Source organism: Salvia hispanica, chromosome 4, assembly GCF_029641045.1.
Source record: "Salvia hispanica isolate PSC_SH4W2 chromosome 4, Shi_PSC_v1, whole genome shotgun sequence".
NCBI lineage: Eukaryota > Viridiplantae > Streptophyta > Magnoliopsida > Lamiales > Lamiaceae > Salvia > Salvia hispanica.
The window spans coordinates 37,097,874-37,121,387 of NC_142695.1; the positions used below are offsets into that span (position 1 = coordinate 37,097,874).

Consider the following 23,514-nt stretch of genomic DNA (forward strand, 5'->3'; position numbering starts at 1 on the left):
AAAACCATAAACATTAACAAACAATAAAGTGAAATATGTTTGAACACTAATTAGGAAAGCAAAATAAAGTAATGCAATATCAACCAAGCAAATCCATAAACATAATCAAGCATTAAATTTAATGTAACCAAGCATTTGGTTATAAGTATTGTCTACAACATTCTACTAACAAAAGTATTCATTTGGATCTACCGACAACTAAAGCGATATTAACACGCAATCCTATATATGCAAGCAGTTGCTTATATTAAATCCAAGCAAAACCATAAACATTAACAAGCAATAAATTGAATGTTTCCAAGCAATCTAAGAAAATCCATAAACTTAATCAAACAGTAAAATGAATATATCCCATCAATTGGTAATAAGTTCTGCAACTGAGATATAGTGGATAGTAATTAAAATCCTTCTAGCCTCAATGAGATTCTAGCCTTACAATCACATCTTTTAGAGGTTCTTCTGCGCTTGTTAATAAATCCTTCACGAGCATGAATATGATCCATTTCAATCCCATTCTTCAACCCTAGCCTGTTGCACACAATATATTGTCAAGTAACACACTCACGTGAAGATTTGATTCCACGTTTCCGGGTGTCGAAGCTAGCTTCACGAGCATAAGCATCGTAGAAAGCAATTCCGGCGTCCAAAGTGTTGAATTTCTTGCCAACGAATGGTTTTAGTTTGTCAGGGCACTTGGAGACATAAGCAGCTGCGTAGGATATAAAAAAAGAGCGATAATATCAAAAGAACCAAGCAACAAATGGTATTACATCAAGCAAACTGGAGAAGCAAACTCACAATTGAATTAAAGCACAACAAGCATTGTCATTCAAACGAAGAAGCAATACAGTATATCTGTCTCTGCCATTGTTTGTCAATTAATAATTTTAAGCAAGCAATATGAGATATTGTAACAGTAGCAAAAGCAAATGGAGCCAACTAATTTAGCAGCAAAACATATTTAACAAAGCAAATATATTTTATCAACTAAGCAATGCAAATGGATCACCATCAAAAAACAACACAGCAAATTAATAACAGCGCAATCTGCTTTGCGACATCCTATACGATCTGTCAGAATTTGAGTTCACGTATAAAAAAATACACTCCACAATTACATAAGTTGAATCACATAGATAACCAACAAAATCTAAAAACACAATTACACGATTAGAACCGCCTGCAGAATAGGTCATATTCGTGTCAACGGGAACATCATTCTCCATGGATTGACTAACGACTGAAGATAGACAGAAGTAACACAAAAAATCAGTATCCTCCTAAATTGAACAATAAGGAAAGTGCCTCTTACCGTCCTCAAAATCAGTGAAATGGATATCAGCGGGAACATCATTCTCCATAGATTGACTTAATATTGAAGGAAAAATTTCAGAGAAGAGAATGGAAATAGCGCTTAAGATTAAAACAATCGCACACACTGAATATAGCTATGGCGTTTTTTTCTACAGATTTCTGAGATAAATGCCGTAAATAGAAGAAAGAGAGAAGGAAGAAATACCGTGAATTGCGTTTCAGAAGAAACCGCTGCAATTGTGAATTCCAGAAATAGCCTTTAGCAATATTTTTATTCATTTTAATAATAAACCTAAACTGCCAGATGTCACTTTAAAATTGAATCTCATGCCAAATCTAACGCTTAAGATTGGTGGCACAGTGTCCCTGAAACTGGCGTTGTCATTCTAGCAATTCCATATATATATATATATATATATATATATAGGGGTGTGTTAGGGTCCTTACAGCATCTTAGTGTAAAACACAGCACTAATCACAGCCCTTAGATCATTAGATTGGATGGTTGTGATTAGTTACATTATCATACTAAAAATCTACATTATTAGCCGAGGTACATTATTAGACTAGAAATGTACATTGTAAGACTGAAACTGTACATTATTAAACTAAAATGCTACATTATTATCCGAGCTACATTATTAGTCTAAAATTCTACATCATTAGATGACACGTGGCATTAATCTAACCGTTAGATCATAAGATCCAATGGACTGCAAGTGTTTTGAGTTTTACTTATACTTAGCGTTCTGACCTGAATACATCCCTATATATATATATATATATATATATATATATATATATATATATATATAGGGATGTGATCAGGTCCATAACTCATTTTATGTCAAATATCCAAGTCAATCTCATCCATTCAATTATTTAATCTAACGGTTGACGTGGCTGCCATTTATATTTTTTTTCAATATCCCGAGCTACAGTATTTGCCCCATATTGCTAAATTATTGGGGCAAAATTGGTAAAACAAAATTTAATGCATCAGTTTTAAAACTACACATGCGAGATTTCAGCGGAATTAAAAATACACCTTTCCTCTCACTCTCTCACATCCCAATCTCTCACCATCATTTCACAATTTCGTCTCCCCAGATTCTCTCTAGTCAAAACCATAGCCTCCCAATTTCTAACAGGAAAACTCTAATCTTCATATTTTATACAGACGCCGCCGAACAAGCTAGTAGAAATCAACGCCATATTGTGCATTATTTCGAGTTGTTGTGTAGATTGAAGCAAAGATTTTCACTGTTTGTGTCGATTTCACTCGCGGAAAAGGTAAGAGGAATCGATACTCAATTTCCATTTTGGTGAAACTTAATTTTGCCCGTTTTTCAATTGGGTTTCTGTGAATCTGTGATTTTTAGTGATTTTCGTCAATATTTGGATGATTTTTTGCCAGTTTCGGTGCATTGGGTATGCATTTTGGTAGTATTTTGTCATAAATTCAACACTCAATTGTTTGATCATCAATTCTACATGTGTATGTGATTGTCTCTGTTTTTTTTAGTTGGAATTTTGTTTGTCACTGATTTCCACCTTGATTGTCTCTGTTTTTACAGTTGGGATTATGTTTATCACTGATTTTATTGTATCGCATTTTGATGCTTCGATTGGGTGTTCATCTTAAATCTTGTATTTGTACGTGTTTTGTTTTTACATTATTTCACTAATGAGCTACATTATCTAGTTTTCTCGTGCATTTGTATGTGTTGTATTTGTACATTATTATACCGACGTGGTACATTATTTTCCATTTGTACATTTGTATGATTAACCCACCAGATTCGCCAACTATTGGAGGCAAATATCAAGGCACAAGCAAAGAAGCGCACTAATAAGGCTTTAGGAGGTCGGCGACAGAGTACGTGAACATGACTAAGAAGCCGGACCCTAGACAAGTCGAAGCTTAAATTCTTATAACCATGGTTTCGTACTATGTAATTTGAAATGGATTTTAAGGGTATTTTTTCTAGATTTATGACAATGTAGAGCACTTGGGGTGGTTTGAATGTTTGTTTTTGAATGATTGTGCCTTGGTAATTGAATGTTTTTTTTTATAATGAATATTTACTGCATAATAACGTAAAGTTACACTATCAAATAATGTAGTATTAAAATCAATGATCATATAAGTGACCCTTATGCATTTTAATGTACATGAACATATTACTAACCCTTGTTTGACACGCGCAAACAAGGTATTTGGTATCATGTTAGATTTCTAGATTACCACATGCTAAACATTTACATTATTATAATGTGGCATTACATTACAATAATTTGAGGCACCAAACTATCTATGTTCATTAATAATGTATACGCTTTACAACAAATAATGTAATCTGAGGCTACCTTATTATTTTGTAGATGTACATTAGTGCATTGTTGAAGTGTACATTACTTTTATGTACATTTACATTATAATTACTGATGCACTAAAATGTCTTTCTTGCTGCAACTAGGTTCCCCGACATCATCACCATCCATCTCTTCACGCATTTCTTTCCGCGGTTGGTGAGCTACAATTGGCATGTCATCGTCGAAGTTGTCATCCAATTCAAATTTGACCCTCTTTGTATCTATTCAAAAGCAAATTCATTCATTAGTCAAAATGGTACATTATCATAATTTCCAAATTACATTATTAGCCCATAAATGCTTACACTAATAAGTAGGGTATATCACATAGTAATTAATGAAAATGACACTTAGCATAATGTAAATAATTTTATAGTGTGAATGCACATAATGTACCATACTGGTTGACAGAGCTCTCGAGTGCAGTGCAGGTGCGGTGTGATATGTGTCACTCGATCTAACAGGTCCAGAGGATTCGACTAGACTTCAGAGGCTAGAAGATCATGAGACTTATCAGAAAGGGGTCGTTGGGTGCACTCTGTCCCTTCAAAAACCTCAACCCACTATACTACACCTTAGCACAGGGAAGTAAAGGATCGATCCCACGAGGACGAAGGTGCTACGAAACTGCATTTGAGGATGTTTTAGAAAAAGGGGTTGGCTGCTGCCACGCAATTTGTGGGTCGAGATTTTAAGACTACTGGGTCTGAGAGATAAGCAAAACTCTACTCTACCTACTGGGTCTAATAGATCAGGAGAACTTTACTCTACCTACTGGGTCTAAGAACTGAGAGCGTACGGAACATACATGACTTAGAGACTGCGATATTTTAAAGTTCTCAAACAGCTGAAGTAAACTTAACTAGAAAGGTTTTCCTAATTCGGACAGACAAGCATAAAGCAAAAAGCAAGACAAGTTTCCTTAAACTACCAGCGTCTGGAAAAGCATGCAGAAAAGTAAAAGAGACAAAGTGGATCGTACTGACAGGTCTAGCGGACATGCAGAAAAAGCAAAGTACATGCTGAAAAGTACTGACATAAAGCAGATCTGATTCTAACTACCAACAACTTCATCTTCTTCGGGAATCAAACGAGAATAGCAGAGAAAACAGAGTTTTAAACACCATGAAAACAGAGCAAATTTTAGATCTAGACTTAAAACGAGAAATTAAAGCCTAAACTAACAGATCTACGCTACTGGACCTAAAGGATGCAGAAACAGAAAGTAAATAGCCATAACCATGCACAACGTAAACATCAAGCACCAAACATGCGAAACTTCAACTCCAAAACACCAAGATTCAACAAATCCAAACATCTCCATATGCAAATCCCCAACCTCCAACAACAAACCAACAGATCTCAGCTCCAAACATCCAACAACAAACAAAGAACGAAAGCTAAAAGAAAGAGATGATCGTAAACTCAGAGATATTCAACCAAAAGCAAACATAAACTTCCATAATAACTAGAAATAGGTCTGAATCCAATGGATCAAAGCAAGAAACTAGAGTTGCGAAACTTAAAAACCAACAAGGTACTAAACGAAAGCAAATAAAATTGTTTCTTCGCCTCCACAAGACGGTGTTACACAACAAAATGACAATGACGACGATGAGAACCACGGTGGCCAGAATCCTCCATGTCCAAGTGCGCAGCAGTTGAAAATGAAAATTTGAAGTATGGAACTAGAACTAGAGCTAGGAGAGCATAGAAGTGGCAGTTTTTTTCGTCTCTCTTGTTCTTCAAGGTTGAGCTCCTTATATATGCGAGGCTCTGATCTCTAGGGTATCTCCTCTGGTGATTTTACGCTCTTGCCCTTGAGTAAGATTCTTTAAAATACTCTGCTCTCGCTCCATTATGCTCCTGTCGCCAACTTTTGATTCTCCCAGGTCTGAACGACGACTTCTGATTTTGCTTCAATTTCATCTCTTTTGCATCTGCCAGGTCCAGTAACAGCAACTCCTGGGTCCGGCAGATTTACTTCGCACCTGAACTCAATAACGCACATTAGCGCCCCAAATGCACAGAATTTTAACCCTAAACCAATGCATGAAACGAGCCTTATCACTGGTAGATAAATAGAACATGTCATAATGTAAAATATATACATCAATAATGTACTACTATGTACGCACATAATGTAGCACACTGAAGAACATTATATGAATATGTATTAAGCGTATAATGTATCTCCAAAGAACTGTATTAGTGTAACAAAGCATATTACTCCTACTACGCAAAAATGTAGCACATCAATGAGGAACATTGTATGAACATGTATTAAACGAGGAAGCGCATCCAAACAAATCATGTATGAAATTGATTCACAATTACACAGAATTACACATCGATTCACTATTAAGCAAATCTGAATAGTTATCCATGTAGATTTGACAACCAAATAATCGAAACAATAAAGAAGTAGAACCTAAACACATACCCAATGCACCAAAACCAACAACATTCGATGAAAAATAAGTTGAATAGAACAACATTGAACGCAATAATGTAGAATAACACATAATTCAATTATTTATTGAACCTCATTTCTAAAACACAATACATTACTCGCCACTGAATGGTTACATTATAGCGAACCAAACAATAACACACACTTCATTACCCATTGAGCAGAATCTCAACAATTACCCTTTGAACACAAATCCAGAAATTGAAATAGATAATGATCATAAAACCAAAATATAATTGATGAACAAACACACAAACTATTGGAATCGATAATCACCACATACTCAAGAAATCAGAAATGAACATAAACCCATTTGCAAAAACCAAACAATTGATGTTCGAAAATTACCTGAAATCGAGAGTCAATTGTAGACCGATGCGAAAATCACTGAAATCGATCGTCTATTGTTGAAAGGTTGTCGTATGTTGGAATAATGTACGATATCCATCTGTTGATTGTGAAAAACGAGAGTAAATTCGGTTTCCCGGTGAGAATTGAGGAGAACTGGATTTTGTAGTCGATTGGGCTTGTTTTGGAGTGGGAAATCGAGAGTGAGGGGAATGTGGGAGGTTGGTTGCGGTGAATTGACGCAGATTTCAGAACTTCCATTTTGAAATCGTGTGATTTAGGTGATGTTCCAAATATACCCCTATAATGTAATTCAGAAGTGCTAATAATGTAACACGGAGAAGAATGTACATTATGAATCTCAACCATCCATCAAGTTAATCCTAAGGCTGAAAATACATTTGAACTTAACACTTAAGGTCCACTTGGACCATAATGCTAATGCTCCCCTATATATATATATATATAGGTTTGTGTTAAAATGACAACCCCTCTTAAAGTGACACCATGGCACCACTTATACATTAATATTATAAACGCTACACAACAATATTACAAACACTACACAACAATCTATAGATTGCTGTATAGTGTGTCGGATATTGCTGGGCAAGAAAAATTGCTGGATAAAGACCAACAAATTGCTGGCCGTCTTTTTCATATTTTTATTTTATTTTATTTTTGCCACGTGGCAGCTTATTATTCGTCCACGTGTACAGATGATTGGCTAGGGATGATGTCTTTTATTAATAAAACTATTATTTTAATTCAAGAAAGGGTAGATTTGGTATGAGAAATTTAGTTAGTTTCCTTCCATGATTTACGTTATATATGCTTCCTAAATTCAAGGCTACCAAGATTTGATTTTCTTAATTAATTATCTTAATCTAAATCACATCTTTCTACAATAAAATTGTTATTGCATTTATAATTGAAAGCTTAGAAAATTTTATTTTTTAAGATATACTACTTACTTTTTGTAATTTAGCAATTCATACATCAAAGCTGTGACGACTTACATTATTGATAACATAAGTTTACATTATTTAAGATAACAAACTGTAATACATGATGAATACATTATAATGTAACATAATCTGTTAAATAATGTACCATGTTCCACAAATAATGTCAACACAGAAAACAATATCTACATTACATTTGCAATACTAAACACAGTACAAAATCATGCTACACTGTTCATGTTCTCCTAAAATAGAGTACATCATCCCTATTTCGACGACCTTCGTCCCCTACATCTTCTATATTCATCTCTTCAAAGTAATCATCAAAGTTATCTTCATAATCTACTCTTGTCCTCTTCCATCCTGTTCAAAAGTTAATAATAAAAGTGAGACTATTATCGCATACTGAACAATGTACGTCATATATGTGTTAAAATAAAGACATGCTGAAAATGAATCTGTATTAATGTATCAAACTGGGGTAAATAATGTAAATTATAGACTTAAAAAATGAACACAACAATTCACAATAATGTAGTACAAACATGGCGACTAATGTACGCACCCCGTTTACATTATTGCTATTAATAGAATACATTAGTGTATAAAGACTGCTGTAATGTACTAATTGTGGTTAATAATGTAATGTGCAACACAAACACTTTGCATAACATAACTCATACGCATGATTACAGTGTTGATAAGCATGCAATACATTATTATCGGTTGTCTATTGGATAATGTATCGAACGGTGGTTAATAATGAAACAAAGGGCATGCAGAGAATGTCAACACACAACTTAATCTAGGGCGCATCCTAAGTTACATTATTAACAACGATACGATACATTATTTCATGCTTTCTAGTTGATAATGTAACTCATTCTTGTTGATAATGTAACACACGACATTAATTTTGCTCTAAATACATAACTCCCACCAAACAGACAATACACAATTAAACAAAACACCACAACTCATGCCCACCGTCACTTCACAACATCAAAACCATGGACTAGTTCAAACAAATAACCAAAAGCAAACAAACAAACAAAAGCTACCCAAAGTTATATTGAATAATGTAAATTACCTTATTCCCGACAAAAACCAAAGCTTTAACTACAAAATTATTAATTTTCACGAAAATTCTAGAATTCGTAATCAATTTAAATAAAATTGAACCCTTCAATTCGGGCAATCTATACAATAATGTATACGGGAGTTGGTTGATAGAATCAAGTGTGTATATTACCTTAAAATCGCCGTACTGTGCAATCCCGAAATGTAGATTTCTGGGCAACGACAGTCGCAGAAGTCAATTGATATTGCCGCCGCCGTGTTTAGAGGATTGCTACACTTTGCCGGTCGTCGAAAGGTTTTTTTTCCGATTTCAATGACCGAATGCCGCCTCCAGATTTTCAGAAGACGAAGAGTCGACGGAACTAGGGTTGAAAATCGAGAGAGAATGTTGAAATTAGGTTTTCTTCGATTGTGGAAAATGTGATACAGAAATCAGGAGAGAGAGTGGCATGTGGAATGTTGATTGATATGAACGTGTAAATTAAATAGCGAAAATGTCTCTCCTTCCGTTATTAAACTGAATTATGATTATGATGTTCCAATTTTACCCTCATAATGCAGCCAGAGCCTCTTAATAATGTAACACGGAGTATGACCTGTAGAATACATCTCATCCGCCCATAATCTTGATCTAAAGGTTATTATTAAATTTGAACTTAACACTAAGGAGCCATTAGGACCATAGTGTACCCCTATATATATATATATATATAGGGATGCGTTAAAATGATAACCCTTCTTAAAATAACACCATACCACCATTCCTAGCCAATCATTTGTACACGTGGACGAATAATCAGCTGCCATGTGACAGTCATAAAAAATTCGCACAGGTAAATTTACGCGGACTGCAACATCCAATACTCTAGACTGCAAGGTGACACGGACTGCAATATCCAATACGCTAGACTGCAATATCCAATACTCTAGACTGCAATCTATAGTTTCCAGTAGATTGCTGTCTAGCGTTTATACTATTGCAGTCTAGCATATATAATATTGCAGTCTAGCGTGGTGTCACAGTGTCATTTTAAGAGTGTTGTCATTTTAACGCACCCATATATATATATATATATATATATATATAGAGAGAGAGAGAGAGAGAGAGAGAGAGATGTGATCATATCATAACCCCCAAATCATATAATAACTCTATAACCAAATCTGGACCACACATATTTGATAATCTTGTGGTTGAGATTCAAACTTAGATTTACTTCATAAAAAAGGCGCAGAGGGGTAAAAATGTAATTTCATCATTTAATTTCTGAATTTTACTCCAAACGCGCGATGAAACAGCGATTCACTGTTTCATTCTGTTTGAACTCAATTCTCTCACCTTCACAATTAACAGATCGATTCTTTCATCTTCATCTTCCATATTTCTCGCCTATTTTATTTCAACATCTCCAAATTTTCTTCGATTTGTTCATTATTCCGTAGTCTCCAGATTTTGTTTCCATAATTGTGATCGGGAAGATGTTTTCAATTTTGCGTTCTTATTTTCATTGATTACCTCTTCAATTGCTGTGAACATTTGCTTCGATGGAATCTGTAGCAAATAACGAAGGTAACAATCATTATCTATTATTTAGCTTATTGATTGTGTTCATATTCATGTATTGAATTTGATTTTAGATTAATATTAGTTGTCGATTGGTTTATGTTTCTGATGTACTGAAATTCTTATTTGATTATATTATGTATTGTCGATTATGTGTTAAAATGATACGTTTGGCTTATAAATGTTAGGTTTACTGCATAACATGATAGTTTTGTCGGATAAAATGATATAATGATAAAATGATACTATGATAAAATGATATTATGATAAAATGATACTTTTACTGATTTGTAGGTATGTACAATTCCTGTTTGTGATGATGCTTTGAAGCCAATGATTGGTATGAAATTCAATACATTAGTAGAAACAGTTGGTTTCTATGAACATTATGCTCGTTCAGTTGGTTTTGGCATTCGTAAAATGGGTAACAAATCAGTTCAAGGTATTACTAAGTGGCAGTATTTGGCTTGCAGCAGACAAGGCTCTAAGAATTTTATACCTGGTCATGCATCCCAATCAACTGAAGTGTCTTTTAAGAAGCGTAGGTGTCGGTCATTTAGGTGTGAATGTCTTGCTAAGCTCAATTTGAGATATTTTCCAGATGGCAAGAGCAGAGGATATGAGGTTTATCAGTTTGTTGAGTATCATAATCACTTAATGGTTGCGGATGAGCATAGGCATTTTATGATGGCCAATCGCAATCTGGATCCTATCCATCGGAGGTTTATGGAGGATTGTGGCATGTGTAATATTGGTCCCACTCTCACATTCAAACTTTTGAAGGAGATAATGGGTGGACCTGAAAATGTTGGATGTGATATTATTGATATTAGAAATGGTTATCGTGATATTATGTCCAATATTGATGGTTCAGATGCTCAAATGATTTTTGATTATATGCGTTCTCAAAAGAAATCATCTGATGCCTTCTATTATGAAATTGAGATAGGATCTCATGGAAAGTTAACTAGACTCTTCTGGGCTGATGCTATTTCAAGACGAAATTATCATATGTTTGGAGATGTAATTTCATTTGACTCAACATACAACACTAACAGGTATATTACTTTTGTTGCTAATAGGCATAAAATTATACTTTTTGTTGATTAAAATACTTTTATGTTATAAAATGATACTTCTGAATTATATAATGACAAAATGATACTTGCAGCAGATAAAATGATACTTTTGGCTGATAAAATGATAGTCATAGCTGATAAAATGATACTTTTGGCTGATAAAATGATAGTCATAGCTGATAAAATGATACTTCTGAATTATATAATGACAAAATGATACTTGCAGCAGATAAAATGATACTTTTGGCTGATAAAATGATAGTCATAGCTGATAAAATGATAGTCATAGGTGATAAAATGATACTTCTTACTAATAAAATGATACTTTTGGCTGATAAAATAATAGTCATAGCTGATAAAATGATACTTTTGGCTGATAAAATGATACTCATAGCTGATAAATATAATTCATTTTTATGTTATATTCTGAAGGTATTGCATGATTTTTGCTCCATTCACTGGAAAAGATAACCATTCTAGACCAGTTACATTTGGAGCTGGCTTGTTATCAAGTGAAGGTAGAGAATCCTATTCTTGGTTGTTTGGCTGTTTTGTTCGATGCATGGGGGTAGCACCCAAATTGATTATCACTGATCAAGATTGGGGGATCAAACTTGCTGTTCAACAAGTACTTTTACAAACAAGGCACCGATGGTGTATGTGGCATATCATGGTTAAGGTGTCAGATAAGTTGCCCAAATCTTTACTTGGTAATGAAGATTTCAAAAAAGAGTTGAATGCATGTGTTTGGTTTGATTTGTTAGAGCCTGATGAGTTTGATATAATATGGAATGATATAATGGAACGGTATGGATTAGAAGACGTGAACTGGTTTGGATCAATGTTTGAAGATAGAGAATATTGGGTTCCTGCTTATTTTCGAGATTTTCCCATGGGGTCGCTTCTTAGGACTACATCGATGTCTGAATCGGAGAATAGCTTTTTTAAAAACTACACAAAGCCACGTGCAAATCTTGTACAGTTCATCAATTTCTTTAATTATGCTGTGGGAGATCAAAGGAATGCCAATTCACGATTGAACTACTTGGATTACTCAACTATTCCTGATTTGTCAACCCAATTGCCTATTGAGAAGCATGCATCTACAATCTACACTGATTCTATTTTCAAACATGTACAACAGGAAATAAGTATGGTATGTGAGATTGTTTCTATAACTACTGTTGAGGATAACATCAAGATGCATCAGGTCAAGGACCAATATGGTAGAACATGGGATGTTAAGTATGATTGTAAGCAAGACACATTCGACTGTAGTTGCAAGAAGTTTTCCAGAATTGGTTTGTTATGTTGTCATATATTTTGTTTGTTGAAGAATAAGTCTGCTAATCTCATTCCTGAGAAATATTTTGGTCGAAGGTGGTTGAAGAGCTCTTTACTAAAGGCAGCCCATGGTCTACCATCTGAGGAACAACAACCATTTGAACGTGTGTTCCATTTTTAACCTTATTTGTAAAAATTCTATTTTTCAGTCAGAGAAATGATAGTATTTACTGTAATAATGTTATCTTTTATCTTGCAGATTTGGATGAAAAGCAGGAATTTAAGAAAAAATTGTTCTCCAACTTTTATCGATTAGTCCAAAAGTCTGAGGGAAGTATGGATCATTTGTCTTTGTTAAGTGCTGGTCTTGATGATTTGGAAGAGCATATATTTGGAAATTGTGCAGCACCTTCAGTCATTGAAAAGAAGAAGATGGTTGAGGATTTTTATGGAATGGCAGTACCTGATGTAATTGATGTACATCCTCCAGACGTTGTTAGTACCAAAGGATCAACTAGTGGCAGAGTAGCAAAGAGGGAGAGTGCAATAAGGAAAGCGAATAAGCCTCTACGACGGTGTGGTAAATGTCATGAGCTGGGTCGTCATGATTCAAGAAATTGTGGTAGAGTCAATGAGAAGACAGATTGAAGCCATTTGATATAGTTTAGGTATTTTTGGTGTATAAAATGACATTTTTGTTTAATAAAATGATACTTTGGGCTTATAAAATGATAAAATGATATATAAGCTGATAAAATGATACTTGGAGCAGATAAAATGATAAAATGATACTTCTGACTGATAAAATGACAAAATGATACTTGCAGTGGATAAAATGATACTTTGGGCTTATAAAATGACATTTTGGCTTATAAAATCTTTCTTTTGTTTATAAACTGATAAAATGATACTTTAACCTGAAAAAATGATACTTGGAGCAGATAAAATGATAAAATGATACTTCTGACTGATAAAATGACAAAATCATACTTGCAGCAGATAAAATGATAATTTTGGGTGATTATATTCGAAACCACTATTACAAAACGCTATTATCAAGTCATATAAGTTGGTATACAAGGGGTTTAAATTCTCTGATCATCTTTTCAACATCAATTTCTCCTTTTTTGCTGTCATTCTCAAACTTCTTCTTTATCATTGTAAGTGTCTCAAAAGCCTTCTTGTTAGTATCTCCAATAAGCAATGCTTCAGTATATCTGGCACGGAGTTTTATGAAAGACTCTGTTCCCTTCTTCGTTAAACCCGAATTCCAGTTACGAACAGGACCACCCATGTAAGTCTCCAAATGGCGCATCACATAAATTCCACAGTCAACTTTATTTGTATCATTCTGCCATGGCATATTCATGTATCTGGTTTTTTACAGTTTGACAGTTCTTCCCATTGATGGATTGACTCCATTTCCAAGATAAGTTCGGAAGAAATTTCTCTATTCAAATAACACAAAACATACATGAGGTTGATTAAAAATTATATTATGTTCCATACTGAATTATATTCAATGCATTTTAAAATAAATATTGAATGCATTTAACTAAACATACCAGAGTACTTGGTGCATCTTCATATTTCTTCTCAAGTAAATCTTCACTGACCAGAGAATTGTCAATCACATCCATCATTTGCATTTTGAGATTGAAGCAGATGATATAATAATGTTCATACGCCCAGATCGGAAAGAATATCTAATTTTCAAAACATTATATATAAATTTCATTTTCAAAAATATAGGTATGTTGTTCTGTAAGGGATGTGATTATATCATAACCTATATTTATGGTGATAACCTAATAACCCTCATTTTATGGAAGAAAAGTATCATTTTATAGAACAGAATATCATTTTATGGACGAAAAATATCATTTTATCATGTATAAATATCATTTTTAGTAAAAATGATACTTTTGACCCATAAAATGATAGGGTTATTAGCTTATCACATAAATATGGGTTATCATTATAACGCACCCCTGTTCTGTAATGTATATCTAATTATTACTTACCAGGTCATAATTTTCCCATTTGAAATTTTCAATCTTTGACACAAATTCATTCAAGTTTGAGCAAAATCTTTCTCGACTCTCTGCTTCAGTCCAACCAGATCTCCTTGCAGTAATGTTGTAAATCTGTCATGTTTACATTTTTATAAATATATTTTAACTTTTAATGTAATACTATTATTTATTTAATCGTTTACTATACCGTTGGTGTGGTGTTGATGAAAAGACGACTCGGTGATGCCTTTGATTTGAATTTTTCATTGTGGTTGAGGAACACAACCCATGCATCTATGATGTTGATCCTGACGTATGTACGTGGAGCAAGGCTGTGGAAGTCAATCTTGAACAATGTGATCTTGTCGTTCTCATAAACTACCTCATAACTGATTTAAAATTCATATTTAATGTTAGTTAAAAGAACTGAATAAGAATATAATTATGTAATTCAAAACTTAATGTTCACTTTCTTCATCTGCCATCAACCAGTACATTATTTCTCTCTCTTCTTTATTCAGCTTTCCTTTCAGATTTACTGCTCTGACATTGTAGGGAGAGCACATTGCTTCAACAATTTTCTTTGTTGTTCTGACCACTTTCTCCTTTTCAACTGGAGGATCTTGAAAAACCATCTTCTTCCCTTTGTCCTTATTCAAATTTTCTTCTCTTTGTTTTAAAACTTCATCATCTTCTTCAGAAACCACTTTCTCCTTATTCAAATTTTCTTCTCTCTGTTTTAAAACTCCATCATCTCTGTGGATATCCTTCATGACAGTGGATATTATGGTATCAACTCTGTCATGCTTTCATATAAAAAAAATATAAATTGTTATTGACAGAAGGGATACTATTTTACCTACAGGAACTATCACATTATCAGCCAAAAATCTAAAACTATCATTATGAAACAAAAGTATCATTTTATTCACAGAACCTATCATTTTATTCCCCGAAACTATCATTTTATCAATTTATCATGCAAAAGTATCATTTTATCCGCTTAAACTATCATTTTATGATGCAAAAGTATCAGTTTTCAAATAAAACAGAATCACCAAAAAACATCATCAAACCTATATCATTTTAACCATATAAACAATCATTTTATGTACTTAAACTATCATTTTTAAAAGTTACCTCATATCCTTCATGACAGTGGATATTATGGTATCAACTCTGTCATGCTTTCATTTAAAAAAAATATAAATTGTTATTGACAGAAGGGACACTATTTTACCTACAGGAACTATCACATTATCAGCCAAAAATCTAAAACTATCATTATGAAACAAAAGTATCATTTTATTCACAGAACCTATCATTTTATTCCCCGAAACTATCATTTTATCATTTTATCATGCAAAAGTATCATTTTATCCGCTTAAACTATCATTTTATGATGCAAAAGTATCAGTTTTCAAATAAAACAGAACCACCAAAAAAACATCATCAAACCTATATCATTTTAACCATATAAACAATCATTTTATGTACTTAAACTATCATTTTTAAAAGTTACCTCATATTCTTCATTCTGAACTTCTTTCTCTGAAACTTTTTCCTTTTCTCTTCCAGCTGCTTTATTAGCCATTTCCTTTTCGCTTTCATTCTGTTTCTCTTGCTCGTTTTCCACCTCACCATCTTTCTCCTTCTCCATATCCTTTTCCCGATTAAATTCTTGATTCTCATTAGGACTGTCATCACATTCAGGTATCCTGACTTTCTATAACATGCTGCACACCTTCCTCTCTCAATCCCATTGCATTTCTCGTTGTATCACAGATTATCTTAAAGCTATTGAGATTCCTGAGTTTATCCGGCGCTGCTTCAAGGACATCAACCATCTTCAACATTGAGGCTTTAACATCCTTTGCAGCTCCCTTCCATTCATTTATGAAATTCTCCCATTCACTAGTTGTCCCCACTTCATCATGATCATTTGTCTTGAAACCTTCTACATCTTGAGATTCATCATCTTCGTCATCTTCGTCATTTTCTTCATGTGGCTACTTTTTATATCGGTCATACTTATGACCCAGACCAAATGTTGAATTCTCTATTTCTGCTCTTTGTCTTTCTTTCAACAGTTCGGCAGTCCATCCTTTCACTGTTGGAAAACATCTTGGCACCATTTTTTTTTCAAAGACAATCCTGTCCTCGTAACAAGCCTACATTAAACAAAAACTAAATATTAGTTTTTTTGTAAATAGATTCATAGACAATGGAAAACAAATATATTCTTACCACTACAAAGATAACTGGCCCGGTAAATATCTTTGCTGTGTTTTTTTTCCACCTCTTTTGTGTTTCATGCAATCTAGATATGACATAGCTACACCAATTGTATTGTTTGATATTCTCAACATCAGCTATGTAATCTAAAATTTTTGGCCTCAAATTTCCATCAGCAGGAGTGTTAATCAAGGCATACTCCATGAGAACCATAAAAGTCCATTTAAACAACTCACCACCTTCTTTGTCTCTCTCCATCTGCTCTACAACATACTTTGGCACCATTTTTTTCTCTCCACCTTTACAGAATCTAGCAATTTCAGTTTTGATGTGGGTATTTTTCTTAAATTTGCTTTTCTTGATAGGTAAAGATCCAATCGGGAACCCAAGAGTTATGTGAACATCTTCATCATCTAAAAAAAGTGATTCCCCACTGTTCAACTCAATTGATGAAGTTTTACAGTTAAAGTTGTAGATCAGATAATACGCCAGTGCTCTTGGGAAACTTCTAATATTGAAGTTTAGGAGTGCGTCAAACCCAATCTCTCGAACAGCTCTTCTTTGATTCTCGTTTAGAGATTCAAGCATGTCAACGAAGAAGTCAGTATTCCTTCTTCCTGCCAAAGTTGCTGTCTTAATGACTGTACTATCTTCAACAACTTTTTTCTTGCCCTTCTTTGAAGCTGTCTTACCATCAGTTGCATCATCATTCTTTCTTTTCTTCTTATTTTTTATATGTTCTACTTCTTCTGCTAATGTTCTATGTTCATCATCATCATCATCATCATCATCATCATCACGAATGTTCTTTCCTAATAAACAAAAGATTTCAGTGTGTTAAACAGTTTATGTCATTATATAAAGTCAAAGTATCATTTATCCCATGAAACTATCATTTTATCTTCTGAAACTATCATTTTCTAAATTTCAATGAGTTCAAAAAAGCAGAGAAGGCATAACTTGTCACTTAAGTAGAACAAAACACTATTCACAAAGTATCATTTTATCATTTTCAGAAACTATCATTTTATGCACCCAAAGTATCATTTTATCAAGCAAAGGCACAATTTCTACATTTAAACAGATTAACCAAACACATAGCAACACAAACACACATACAAAAACACAAAGACACACACAACAACACACACAAACACAGCAGCAGTAGCATCAGGACACACACACAAACAAACATAAAGTATCATTTTATCCCATGAAACTATCATTTTATAATGTAAACTATCATTTTATCCCATGAAACTATCATTTTATAATGTAAAACCATCATTTTATAATCCGAAACTATCATTTTATCAAGGGCAATTATCATTTTATCTTCTGAAACTATCATTTTCTAAATTTCAATGAGTTCAAAAAAGCAGAGAGGGCATAACTTGTCACTTAAGTAGAACAAAACACTATTCACAAAGTATCATTTTATCATTTTCAGAAACTATCATTTTATGCACCCAAAGTATCATTTTATTAAGCAAAGGCACAATTTCTACATTTAAACAGATTAACCAAACACATAGCAACACAAACACACATACAAAAACACAACAGCAGTAGCATCAGGACACACACACAAACAAACATAAAGTATCATTTTATCCCATGAAACTATCATTTTATAATGTAAACTATCATTTTATCAAGGGCAATTATCATTTTATCTTCTGAAACTATCATTTTCTAAATTTCAATGAGTTCAAAAAAGCAGAGAGGGCATAACTTGTCACTTAAGTAGAACAAAACACTATTTACAAAGTATCATTTTATCATTTTCAGAAACTATCATTTTATCAAGCAAAAACACAATTTCTACATTTAAACAGATCATCCAAACACATAGCAACACACACACAGCAAAACACACATAAACAAAGCAAAACACACACACAAACACAGAAAAACACACACCAGCAGCATACACAGCAAAATGTAAATCTAAATATATAGATTGTTCTCAATATTGTCATGCATGAACGATATTGTATAAATATAAGAAATATCTACACTAAAAAACTACAGAATCTAAAAAAAATCGAGAAAATCTCCAGCAAAATGATAAATCGAGCAAAATCAAAAGTGAAATAAGTAATAAACTTCATCCAACCTTTCTTCGATGATGCTTGAGCATTTTCCTTCGACATATTCCAGAATCGGATGATTTTTCCTTCGATTCAAATGCTTTGAAACGCGATTCAGAGGGTTTGATTGTGAGAGAAATTGAATGCAGGGTTTTGAGTGTGAGAGAAATTGAATGGAGCGTTTTTGTCAAGTTTCCTTCTTTCCCACCAAATTTTAGAACGAAATGACAATTTTGCCCTTAATTTATCCGAAAATGATAGTTTTATTTGATAAAATGATAGTTTTGTTAGATTAAATCTAGACCACACATTTTAAAAATGTGTGGTGGAGATTTAGTTATAGGGTTATCACACAAATTGGGGTTATCATTATAATGCACCCCTATATATATATATATATATATATAGGGGAGCATTATGGTCCAACTCACCCTTAAGTGTTAAGTTCAAATATAATTACATCCTTAGGATTAAGCAGATGTACGGTGTAGATTCGTAATGTACATCATGCTCCGTGTTACATTATTAAGACTTCCGAATTACATTGTGGGGGTATATTGGGAACATCAATTACATCAGACGGTTTTAATTAAGGAACCTCCGAAACAAGCGCCAATTAATTTCAACCAACCTCCCACATCCCCTCACTCTCCATTTCTCACTCCAAAGAAGCCCAATCGATGCAAAAACTAATTCCCTAAAAATCTCTTCACATTCAACCCTAGTCTTGTTTCTATTGACGGCGGAAGAATCAACCGAAAATCATAGACAGAAATTGACGTTTACAGTTCGAAAATTCCTCCCACTTCGGTTTGAATCCTCTTATAATCACGCAAGTCGACTCTGCAAGTTTAGGATCCGACCCATTCCTCAACCTCGCTCCTCATTCGGGCCGATATTCCAGTAAATTTCGAAACTTTATATGGATTCGCAGTGTTTCGTGGTTGGTTGGTATTGTTGTTTCTTGTAGAAACCCCCGGATGGAAAAATTTGGTTTTTGCCGGTTGAATTTAATTTTGTTTTTGCCAGTTGTTTACATTGTTGACATTCGATGAGTTGTTGAGGGCAAATACGATTACATTATTATGAATACAGTGTGAGTTGTAGCAAGAATTTGAAGCTTCCTCTGCGGACTGAGTTGTCGTTTTCAGAAGAAAACTGTAGTAAGATGTTGCGTAGGAAACTAGATTTATTAAGATTGATTACATTATTCATTATAAATGAGGGTTGGTTGCTTGTTCGTATTTCATTACTGTGCAAGGATAAGTACATTATTGATGTTTATTTTTTGTAGTTGTCTATTACTAGTTGTCGTTACATTATTCAAGGTTGTTGTATACATTATTTCTTAGTCAGCAATTCTGCAGACATTAGTGGTCATGTTTGTACTACATTATTGTGAATTGTTGCGTACATTATTTGTGCTATAATTTACATTATTTATTCCAGTTTGGTACATTATTACATATTTATTATGTAGTAATGTATGCTTTCTACGACAATAATGTAAACGGTATAAATCTTCATGTTGGTGTGTAGATACATTATTCATTTGGTGATGTAACATTATTCATTTTCAGCATGTCTTTATTTTAACACATATATGACGTACATTGTTCAGTAATCAGTATGCGATTGTAATCTCACTTTATTGTGATGTAACATTATTCATTTTCAGCATGTCTTTATTGTAATCTCACTTTTATTATGAACTTTTGAACAGGGTCGAAGGTCGAAGAGGACAAGAGTAGATTATGGAGATGACTTTGATAATTACTTTAAGGAGATGGATGTAGAGGATGTAGGGGATGGAGGTCGTCGAAAAAGGGATTATGTACTCTATTTTAGGAGAACATGAACAGTGTATCAAGATTTTGTACTCCGTTTAGTATTGCAGTTTAGTATTGCAAATGTAATGTATCTATTATTTTTTGTGTTGACATTATTCATGGAACATGTTACATTATTTAACAAATTATGTTACATTATAACATATTCATCATGTATTGATCATGTATTAAAGTTTGTTATTTTAAATAATGTAAACCTACGTTACATAAATACAAATTGTACATTATAAATTAAAACACCATTGTATAAACCATAAAATTCGTTTGGATTCATGCATGAAATTAAAATGATAAACACAACACTAATGGATTAATATATTCTGTAATATGTATTGGGGTATAAACAATAATATTATAGATAAGATTAATGGATTTATAAATGATCAATAGAAAGTTAGAAAAAATTAAATAAAAGTGTAAATATTGTATGCATACAAGGATACGATAATCCATTATTCTCTTGATTATAATATAAAGTTTATTTTTATAATTAATTAAGAAAAATGAGAATAATTTAAATATTATGTGCGTATGGTAGTGAGATGTGCGGTTATTTAGGAGTGTATATTTCCAAAATTGTAGGGAGGGAATCATGGAATGCATATAACCGCATAAATTAAATCTTCCAAATCTGTCCTTTTTAACTTTTTTTATTAATTTTCAGCAATTACATGTGGCAATATACAAGACGTTAGATCAGAAAATTTAATGGAATGAGATTGACTTGGATATTTGACATAAAATGAGTTATGGACTTGATCACATCCCTATATATATATATATGGGTGTATTAGGGTCCTTCACAGCTCTTTGGTGTTAAGCTTCAAACAAATCACAGCCCTTGGATCATTGAATTGGATGGTTGTGATCAATGCATTATTAGACTATAATGTTGCATTATTAGTCGGTGTACATTATTAGAATGAAAATCTACATTATTAGATTATAATGCTACATTATTAGTCGGTGTACATTATTAGAATGAACATGTGCATTATTAAATGACACGTGACATTAATCTAACCGTTAGATGACAAAATCGTGGGGCTGAGATTCAGTTGAATGTTTGAACAATATATAGAAAAAGGATATGAATACATCCCTATATATATATAGTAGTTATTTCTCTTTACCTCTCTGAGTATTGACTTGTCGGGCATCACACATGCCTAGGCAGCATCTAGGACAGAGCGGAGCGATCGTCTGCTCTGACTTTAAGAGGTGTCACTTATAGTTTATGTGTTTATATAGATGTAAATACAATTAGATTTAGGGTGTGTTCACTTTGTGCTAATTGGGCAATTCTTGGCCCAATTGGGGAAATTATAATTGTTCATTTTTCACTAATTAATTGGAGGAAGTCCTAGAATTGGGCAAATGCGCGCATTGTTCAAAGAAATAGGCAAGAATTGAAATCTATAAATATATAAAGGGGCAATTTTTTGGATTGCCAATACCAATCCCCTTATAAACCCTAACAAATGACTGGCGGCTAAGCTTAAAATTCCTAAACCTTTTTAGTAGCCTATTTCAACATGAATCAGCCCCCTCCCCTTCCGATCGACGGTGCTTCCTCGTCAGAAGAGGAGCAGGATCTGGATCTGTAGCAGGAGATCGAGTTTATTCCTCTTGATGATGAGGTGTTGCACGATGTCGTTGATGCTAGCGCAAATGAGGCCGAGGTTGGTTTCATTGGGTTCAACGGTATGGATTTGGTTTTTCACTGGCCACAACTTGTTGCTCACCTTGAGAAATAACATGTTGCTCAACCGGTTGTTCAACCGGTTGTTCAACAGTGCAAGCAGGTCGACCAAGTGTATAATGATGATGGATTTTTTTTTTAATTATTTACAATTTCTATTCATTATTTCAAAATTTCCTTGGCCAAGTGGCACACTTTTTTGTCATTTTTAGTATATATTTTATTATTTTTAGTATATAATTTCATGTTTTTTTATTTTATTATAATAATTTGTCATTTATTTTGTTTTTTTTTTATAAATTTTATTTTTATAATTGTAATATTTCACGTAATAGTATTATTATAAAAAACTAATAAAATAAATATATAATGGTGTGGTTAGGTGGTCATTGATAAACCATCAAAACATGTATGTTTGTGTTGGATGAATATTGATGATGTGGAAGATGATGTAGAGGAGATAAAAATTAATTAAGTATTAAAAAAAATGGATGGTTGGGTTGGGTTGGATTGTTGCTGATAAACATAGTCTAATGGTTTGTAATGACACCAGATTGATAATTACACGGCTAAGTGATTATGTTTTGGAGGCTCGAGTATTGGGTGGGCATAATATCGGCAATGGCGGATCCAGAAAATAAAATCTGTAGGGTCGGATATAATAAAGAACAATACTAATAAATATAATATTTAAATATTTATTTAAAAATTATTATATTAATTCGTGATGAATAACTTTATATACAACATCAATTCAAAAATTTTAGCACCAAATATTGAATAGTTTAAAAATATTAGTAAATAAAATATAAATATAATGAAATTGTAGTTGATGAAACGAAAATTATAAAAATAATTATGCTTAGTTAATCCACAAAATGATGCAACCTATTTAATTAATTGCCCACTAACATTTAGCCCAAAGAATTTCACTCATTTAACCTAATTACTAAAGCAATAAAAATATTTCATTCGTCCTTTTCATCCTTCCAACATCAGATTCTGCATTCTCTGCAACTCCTCCCCTATATCTCTCATCTATTTTATTACTATTGTTTCTCTATCCTCTTACTTTTTTTAAAAAGACCGATGGTTTTGGGTGAAATTGAAGCTGCCGTGGGGTGGGAGGCGGAGCT

At 33.2% G+C, this 23,514-nt stretch overlaps 1 long non-coding RNA gene across 1 annotated transcript; it reads right to left on the reverse strand.

Moving 5' to 3' along the window:
* Nucleotides 1–324: 324 nt before the first annotated feature.
* On the reverse strand, nucleotides 325–1,449 carry LOC125192785 (uncharacterized). The gene is made up of 2 exons (XR_007171473.1): nucleotides 1,313–1,449; nucleotides 325–709 (listed from the first exon to the last, which is right to left on the reverse strand). It is a non-coding gene; the product is annotated as an uncharacterized LOC125192785 (long non-coding RNA).
* Nucleotides 1,450–23,514: the final 22,065 nt, after the last annotated feature.